Here is a 9,807-nt window from a genome sequence, read left to right as displayed (position 1 = left end):
CGGAGGTCTCTGCACGCCACTGTTCCAGTTGACAGTCCTCATGCATTAGAATGTTTACAATGCTTTGACCTCTTCTCTGTAGATCCCGCCTTCTCGCAAGCCATAATTGGTTGATTATGTACATTGCCTGCATGCTGTTTGTCAAATTACTTTTCAGTCATTACTTTCAGCAAGTATGAAAACAAAGCCAAAACTGGGACATTTTAGGCAATTTAAAAATCCTGGCCAGGACATGTCTGGGAAAAAGAGGACGTATTGTCACCCTACATTAACTCACATAATCTGTGTGCTGTACACAAGCATGATGGACACCAGGTGACCATGGTGAAGTCCGCTGGCCAGAAGGTCTCCAGGGAGGAGCACAATGGACAGAAGGTTTCCAGGGCGGAGCAAGCTGGACAGAAGTTCTCCATGGAGGGGCACGCTGGACAGAAGGTCTTCAGGGAGACCTTCCTTGCCTGGTGCTTTGTGGTCACAAAGCACCGGGCAGACGGGACCAGATACTCCCAAAGCGGATCGCAGCAAACCAAGGCCAGGCAGACTTCTCAAAGCTGACAGGGCATACAGACTTGATGAAGGCCAATTGTGTCACAGCGGCATGACAAAGGCTGTCCCAATTCAAACGTAATGTCATGCAAATGTGACTCCAATGCGCACAAATGAAGGATTCAACAATGGACACTTCTCATCCTACCCTACCCCAGATTTCATAGCACACTGGTGACGACTGGATTTTTATTCAAAGAAAATGGCGGGTGGTAGTGGTAACCAAGCAATTCACATATAAATGAAAGTACTTTGTTTCATTTATTCAAATAGTTAGCGAAACAAGTAAAAAAAAACAAGGCATAAATATGGACCAAGCACTGAATCCCCAGTGGGAAACCAATCAACTGAGTTAAATTAATCAAATACTAAATGTAATATCAGCATGCATGAACACTGTAAAACTTACTTAGTATGTTTGTATTGTTTGTAGTCCAACTATTAAAAAAAAAATCTTAAGAAGAATTTACAAGACAAGCAAAAGTTATTGCCTTGTTTTGGGAAAAAATAAGTCTAAAGTGATCATGCTTAAAATAATCTAAATAATCTGCCAATTCTTACCCCATTGGCAGATGATTATTTTGCTTTTTTTTCCCCTAAAACAAGACAATAACTTTTGCTTGTATAGTAAATGCTTTTTACTGTAAGATTTTTTATTATTATTTGGACTAGTAACAAGACAATAAATATTCAATAAATAAAACAGCAGCACAAATGCAGAAGAAATTAAGCCAACAATCCATCTGAAATGTGGTAGATAAAATGACCTGAAAAACAAACAAAATGGTTGACAAACAAAAATAATATAATTTACAGTTGATTAAAGCAATTTTTGTTTATTTTTGTCACTTATTTGTAAATGAAATGATTCCTGTACACTTTTCATTTTTGTAATGTAAGTTAAAGTTGAAATGACTAAGTTCTATACATTATTTATACAGTATATGAAGCAAAGCCAATTCGGTACATTGTTTTTGTTTACAGGTCTATTATCCAGCAGAAGAGATATTTAATGACACTCTTTTTGTCTAACTCATGGGGCATCTGGTGTTCAAATAAGTTCCTTTTGCGATCTGATGTGGCTTCGTATCATTATGAGACAAAAACAATTATTATATGTATAGTGTTCTGTGCAGCAATAAAGGCTATGTCATTTGCATATTGCATTAAAAATATGTTTTATTCTTGTAAAAATACCTGTTATATCTAGCAGAGCATAAATAGACAATATCAGTAGTAATTTTCATGCAAATACTGGTGGTGCTGTTATGTTTTTCTCAATTTATTACTACTCATTTTACTTACTTCATTAGTCTCCATAGCCTTTCATGACTTTATCCCTGGCCTATCATGGCCTCTGTCCAGGTGGCCTAACGTGGCCTTTGTCACTATGTGGCATAACGTGGCCTTTGTCTTTATGTGACCTAACGTGACCTTTGTCTCCATGTGGCCTATCGTGGCCTCCGTATCCATGTGGCCTATCGTGGCCTTTGTCTCCTTGTGGCCTACCGTGGCCTTTATCTGTGTGGCCTAACGTGGCCTTCTCCTCCATGTGTCTTCAGGCAGGAAATGCAGAGTCCGCAACCATCTGGATGTGAGCTACAGACGGAGCCTACGCCAAAAAACTATCATACAATATTTTGCTTTAATTTGCTGGTCTATTAGTAAATAAATGTCATTGTTATGTTATCTTGCCTCCCAAGTCTTTCTGATAGAACTATATAAAATCGCTTTATGTGTATTTTGTATTTTCATATGTATCATTAGAGTATTCAAGTAAGGTGAAACCCAATACTTAATAGCTACATTTAAAAGTGTAATCTGCTAATTAAGGGCTCGTTCACATAGAACGTGTTTTTGCTTTGAAAAATGCAAGATGCAGACAGTGGAATTGGGAAAAACGCAAGGTATCGAGAAGCGTTTTTTAAAAAGTGAACTGATTTTAACTTGAGCGCCAAGTTTTTAGACTTGTCATGCACGAGACGAGGCACAAGACGCAAGAGCAACAGTTATACTTGTTTAACTGCACGTGTTTACACGTGTAGCACGTGTTTACTCAGGCTCAGGAACAGATTCATAGACTCAAAGAGGCTCAGGAACAGACTCCAACTCAGGCTCAGGAACAGATTCATACAGTCGAACAGGCACAGGAAAAGATTCATAGACTCGAACAGGCTCAAGAACAGACTCAGGCTCAGGTACATATTCATAGACTTCAACAGGCCCAGAAACAGATTCATAGACTTGAACAGGCTCAGAGATAGACTTAGGCTCAGGAACAGGCTCAGGCTCATGAACAGATTCATAGACTCCAACAGGCTCAGGAACAGGCACAGATTTATAGACTCCAACAGGCTCAGGAACAGACTCATAGACTTAAACAGGCTAAGAAACAGATTCATAGACTCAAACAGGCTCATGAACAGACTTAGGCTCAGGAACAGATTTAGGCTCAGGAACAGATTCATAGACTCCAACAGGCACAGGAACAGATTGATAGACTCCAACAGGCACAAGAACAGACTCAGGAACAGACTCAGGCTCAGGTAAATATTTATAGACTTCAACAGGCTCAGGAACAGACTCATGACAGGCTCAGGCTCATGAACAGACTCAGGCTCAGGAACAAATTCATAGACTCGAATGAATCTCATAGACTTGAAGAGGCAGACTCAGGCTCAGGAACAGACTCAGGAACAGACTCAGGCTCATGAACAGACTCAGGCTCAGGAACAGATTTAGGCTAAGGATCAGATTCAGAGACTCCAACAGGCTCAAAAACAGATTCATAGACTTGAACAGGCTCAGGAACAGATTCATATACTCAAACAGGCTCAGGAACAGACTCATGACAGGCTCAGGCTCATGAACAGACTCAGGCTCAGGAACAAATTCATAGACTCGAACAGGCTCAGGAGTAGACTCAGGCTCAGGAATAGACTCAGGAACAGGCACAGATTCATAGACTCCAACAGGCTCAGGAACAGATTCATACACTCGAATAGGCTAAGGAACAGACTCAGGCTCAGGAACAAATTCATAGACTCGAACAGGCTCAGAAATAACCTCAGGCTCAGGAACAGACTCAGGCTCAGAAACAGGCACAGATTCATAGACTCCAAAAGGCTCAGGAACAGGCTTGGGAACAGGCACAGATTCATAGATTCCAAAAGGCTCAGGAACAGACTCAGGCTCAGGAACAGATTCATAGACTACAAAAGGCTCAGGAACAGACTTAGGCTCAGAAACAGATTCATAGACTCAAAGAGGCTCAGGAACAGATTCATACACTCGAAGAGGCTAAGGAACAGACTCAGGCTCAGGAACAGATTCATAGACTCCAACAGGCTGAGGAACAGACTCAGGCTCAGGAACAGATTCATAGACTCCAACAGGCTCAGAAACAGACTTAGGCTCAGGAACAGACTCAGGGTCAGGAACAGATTTAGGGTCAGGAACAGATTCACAGACTCGAAAAGGCTCAAGAATAGACTCAGGCACAGGAACAGATTCATAGACTCGAACAGGCCAGGAACAGACTCAGGCTCAGGAACAGATTCATAGACTCTAACAGGCTCAATAACAGATTCATAGACTCGAACAGGCTAAGGAACAGACTCAGGCTCAGGAACAGATTCATAGACTCCAACAGGCTGAGGAACAGACTCAGGCTCAGGAACAGATTCATAGACTCGAACAGGCTCAGAAACAGACTCAGGAACAGATTCATAGACTCCAACAGGCTCAAGAAAAAAGACTCAGGGACAGATTCATAGACTCCAACAGGCCAGGAACAGACTCAGGCTCAGGAACAGATTCATAGACTCTAGCAGGCTCAATAACAGATTCATAGACTCGAACAGGCTGAGGAACAGATTCATACACTCGAACAGGCTAAGGAACAGACTCAGGCTCAGGAACAGATTCATACACTCCAACAGGCTCAGGAACAGACTCAGGCTCAGGAACAGATTCAAAGACTCGAACAGGCTCAGAAACAGACTTAGGCTCAGGAACAGACTCAGGGTCAGGAACAGATTTAGGCTCAGGAGCAGATTCATAGACTCGAACAGGCTCAAGAACAGACTCAGGCACAGGAACAGATTCATAGACTCGAAACAGGCCAGGAACAGACTCAGGCTCAGGAAAAGATTCATAGACTCCAACAGGCTCAAGAAAAAAGACTCAGGAACAGATTCATAGACTCCAACAGGCCAGGAACAGACTCAGGCTCAGGAACAGATTCATAGACTCTAACAGGCTCAATAACAGATTCATAGACTCGAACAGGCTGAGGAACAGATTCATAGGCTCAGGACCAGACTCAGGCTCAGGGACAGACTCAGGAACAGGCACAGGCTCAAGAACAGACTCATGCTCAGGAACAGATTCATAGACTCGAAACAGCCTCAGGCACAGGAACAGATTCATAGACTCGAACAGGCCAGGAACAGACTCAGGCTCAGGAAAAGATTCATACTCTCCAACAGGCTCAAGAAAAAAGACTCAGGAACAGATTCATAGACTCCAACAGGCCAGGAACAGACTCAGGCTCTGGAACAGATTCATAAACTCTAACAGGCTCAATAACAGATTCATAGGCACAGGAACAGACTCAGGCTCAGGAACAGACTCAGGAACAGGCACAGGCTCAAGAACAGACTCATGCTCAGGAACGGATTCATAGACTCGAACAGGCTCAGGAACAGACTCAGGCTTAGGAACAGGCTCAGGAACAGATAAACTCCAGCAGGCTCAGGAACAAATTCATAGACTCCAACAGGCTTAAGAACAGACTCAGGCTTTGGAACAGATTCATAGACTCGAACAGGCTGAGGAACATATTCATAGGCTCAGGAACAGATTCATAGACTCCAACAGGCTCAGGAACAGACTCAGGCTGAGGAAGAGATTCATAGACTCCAACAGGCTCAGAAACAGACTCAGGCTCAGGAACAGATTCATAGACTCCAACAGGCTCAAGAAAAAAGGCTTAGACTCAGGAACAGATTCATAGACTTGTAGTGAACAACAGGTATGATTGCACCAGAGCTTCACAACATTGATTAATCAAAAGAATGTGATCGGACCCTCAACGTCAAGTAAATGACTATTGTAATCAGGACTGCCAAAGGTGGAAGACAGCAAAGATGACATCAACGACCCATTGATGATAGGCTAATCTCATCACGAGTTGCCTTTGTTCACCTCAGGCTTCCATGCCTGAGTTCAAGGTGCGAATGACCATGGACTCCTAGGGCTGCCAAACCGGTTCTGGCTAGAGCACAGCAAGAACAAAGAAATGCTCAGAAAGGAAGACATTTTCTAAACATATTGGCTTGAAATCACCAAAAATGGACAGGAATACTGTAAGGAACATGTATAGTATTCCTGTCCTTGTACTCATCCAGGAAACTGTGCACACACAGTAGAAACCACACCTGGAATAAAAGCCAATGCAACTACACCCACTGAGACAGAAGTGTGATACCTCAACCAATTCACATCAAGTTTGGACTCTACGAGTTCAGAAAACTGCCACAAGGACTTTGAGAAAGGTTTGAAAAAGAAATAAAGCATTTCCAAGGTCCTAAAGACATTGTCTTATTTAACTGTGTATTTTGGAACAATACAACAAGTTTCACAGGATGAAAGGTGAGCGTGTTAAGGGACGGACACCTGGAATGCTGTGACCCAATTACATCACCACATCAGGAAAGGTGGGGATTAATAATCCCCTCCCCAACGAGAAGGAATAAAAGTTTCCTAAGTGAACAGACCCTTGTTCTGAGTTTCTGACCTGACGAGGGAAGAACAACAGCACGACCAAGGTGAGACTCTTGCGAGTAAACCTTTCGCCACACGGATCAAGCAGCCAAATTGCTTCTGCAGAGGACTTTGACTCCTGACCTGCATAACCCAAGTACCTCCAACCTACAGAAGATCCTACTGACTGACCACCATCTACAGTTCTCTGGATTACACAAAGACGTCCAGCACTCAGTGCAGCTCTGCAGCTGTTGGAAAGCAATCCAGTCTCCCACTGCACACGGAAGGATACCAGTGGACAACGTTTCCCATTCCCGGACTGATCACCCGACCAAGTGAAACGTAAATATAAGCTAACCAAACCTTTTCCAAAAGCCTTGGCATTAGGTTGTTGCTAAATGAGATTGCTATTTGTGTAGAGACTGTTTATCTAGGGTCAGCGTACACAGATAGATACATTAGACACGTTATCTGTATTCAGAGTAAATGCTTATTTACTTATTTTCAATACCAGCATCCAGAAAGACCACAATTGACTCCCTCATAGACTGCTAATTACCCATTCATTGCTTTGTCCAATCTGTTGCTCATCTACTTGGCATTCAGTTTTGTTAACATCCATTTGTGCTGTAGTTTGTAGTTTCTGTTTGATTATTGATTCAATTTTCTTAGTAGTTTAGTCATTTTTCCTTAGTAGTTTAGTCATTTTCCTTTGTAGTATTTAGTGAGTGTGATATTTTACTCTTGTATATCTTTTTGTTAATACATTTATTTTTTTGCAAACTGTGTCATTCTTGTGTTGATAATCAGAGGCTCTACAAGCTCGCCTGAATCTCACTAAATCCTTCAGATTGGTCAGACGATAAACTTCCTCCAATTTATAAAATATTAATTCAATTAACAATCTTTCATGATTGTTCTTTATTGTCAAGGTGAGAATCCTGACTGGTGCCCCGGAATATTGGAAGGAATCATCTGACTCAATATTAATATTAATACAAAATATTAATATTAATATTTAAGACCAAAATCACTATATTTGTGGTGCCCTCATGTGAGGCTAATCCAAAAATCACTACAGACTCCAACAGGCTCAAGAAAAAAGGCTCAGGTTCAGGAACAGATTCATAGACTTCAACAGGCTCAGGAACAGATTCATAGGCTCAGGAACAGACTCAGGCTCAAGAACAGATTCATAGACTTAAACTATTTCTAGTGCCATTTCTCTGGTTCCTGAATTCATCTGGCCTTCCTCTGTCCTTTCATCAGTGGCGCTATAGTGTGTTTTGTCGATATTTGTCGAAACTTTGAACAAAACTGCTGCACATAATTCAGAGCATTTTCCTGTTGTTCAGGCAGTTCTAGTTTGCGTATCAAACAGGCTTGGTAACAGATTCAGGAACAAATTCATAGACTCCAACAGGCTCAGGAACAGACTCAGGCTCAGGAAGAGATTCATAGACTCCAACAGGCTCAGGAACAGACTCAGGCTCAGGAACAGATTCATAGACTCCAACAGGCTCAAGAAAAAAAGGCTCAGGTTCAGGAACAGATTCATAGACTCCAACAGGCTCAGGAACAGATTCAGGCTCATGAACAGACTCAGGCTCAGGAACAGATTCATAGACTCCAACAGGCTCAGGAACAGACTCAGGCTCAGGAACAGATTCATAGACTCCAACAGGCTCAGGAACAGACTCAGGCTCAGGAACAGATTCATAGACTCCAACAGGCTCAAGAAAAAAGGCTCAGGTTCAGGAACAGATTCATAGACTCAAACTATTTCTAGTGATATTTCTCTGGTTCCTGAGTTCATCTGGCCTTCCTCTGTGCTTTCATCAGTGGCGCTATAGTGTATTTGGTCGACATTTGTCGAAACTTTGAACAAAACTGCTGCACATAATTCAGAGCATTTTCCTGTTCTTCAGGCAGTTCTAGTTTGCAGATCAAACAGGCTTAGTAACAGACTCATGAATAGATTCATAAACTCGAACAGGCTCAGGAACAGACTCAGGCTCAGGAACAGATTCATAGACTCCAACAGACTCAGGAACAGATTCACAGAGTCCAACAGGCTTAGGAACAGACTTACTGTAGGCTTAAGAACAGACTCAGGAACAGGCTCAGGCATATGAACAGGCTCAGGAACAAATTCATAGGCTCAGGAACAGACTCAGGGTCAGGAGCAGATTCATAAACTCAAACAGGCTCAGGAACAGACTCAGGCTCAGGAATAGACTCAGGAACAGGCACAGATTCATAGACTCCAACAGGCTCAGGAACAGATTCAAACATTCGAACAGGCTAAGGAACAGACTCAGGCTCAGGAACAAATTCATAGACTCGAACAGGCTCAGGAATAACCTCAGGCTCAGGAACAGACTCAGGCTCAGAAACAGGCACAGATTCATAGACTTCAAAAGGCTCAGGAACAGGCTCGGGAACAGGCATAGATTCATAGGCTCCAAAAGGCTCAGGAACAGACTCAGGCTCAGGAACAGATTCATAGACTCTAACAGGCTCAGGAACAGGCACAGATTCATAGATTCCAACAGGCTCAAGAACAGACTCAGGCTCAGGAACAGATTCATAGACTCTAACAGGCTCAGGAACAGGCTCGGGAACAGGCACAGATTCAAAGACACCAACATGCTCAAGAAAAAAGGCTCAGGTTCAGGAACAGATTCATAGACTCCAACAGGCTCAAGAAAAAAGGCTCAGGTTCAAGAACAGATTCATAGACTCCAACAGGCTCAGGAACAGATTCACGCTCATGAACAGACTCAGGCTCAGGAACAGATTCCTAGGCTCAGGAACAGATTCATAGACTCAAACTATTTCTAGTGATATTTCTCTGGTTCCTGAGTTCATCTGGCTTTCCTCTGTGCTTTCATCAGTGGCGCTATAGTGTATTTGGTCGACATTTGTCTAAACTTTGAACAAAACTGCTGCATATAATTCAGAGCATTTTCCTGTTCTTCAGGCAGTTCTAGTTTGCAGATCAAATAGGCTTAGTAACAGACTCATGAATAGATTCATAAACTCGAACAGACTCAGGAACAGATTCATAGACTCCAACAGACTCAGGAACAGATTCATAGAGTCCAACAGGCTTAGGAACAGACTTACTATAGGCTTAAGAACAGACTCAGGAACAGGCTCAGGCACATGAACAGGCTCAGGAACAAATTCATAGGCTCAGGAACAGACTCAGGCTCAGGAGCAGATTCATAAACTCAAACAGGCTCAGGAACAGACTCAGGCTCAAAAACAGATTCATGGACTCAAATAGGCTCATGAACAGATTCATAGACTCGAACAGGCTCAGTAACAGGCTCATGCTCAGGAACAGACTCAGGCACAGATCTTCAAATTAGAACTGCCTCAGGAACAGACTTAGGAACAGGAAAATGCTCTGAATCATGTGCAGCCCTCAGTAACAGTTTCAGGCTCATGAACAGACTCAGGCTCAGGAACAGATTTATAGTCTCG

This window comes from Megalobrama amblycephala, linkage group LG5, assembly GCF_018812025.1.
Source record: "Megalobrama amblycephala isolate DHTTF-2021 linkage group LG5, ASM1881202v1, whole genome shotgun sequence".
Taxonomy (NCBI): Eukaryota; Metazoa; Chordata; class Actinopteri; order Cypriniformes; family Xenocyprididae; genus Megalobrama; species Megalobrama amblycephala.
The sequence above is the reverse complement of the archived record's forward strand: the minus strand, read 5'-3'. Positions refer to the sequence as shown.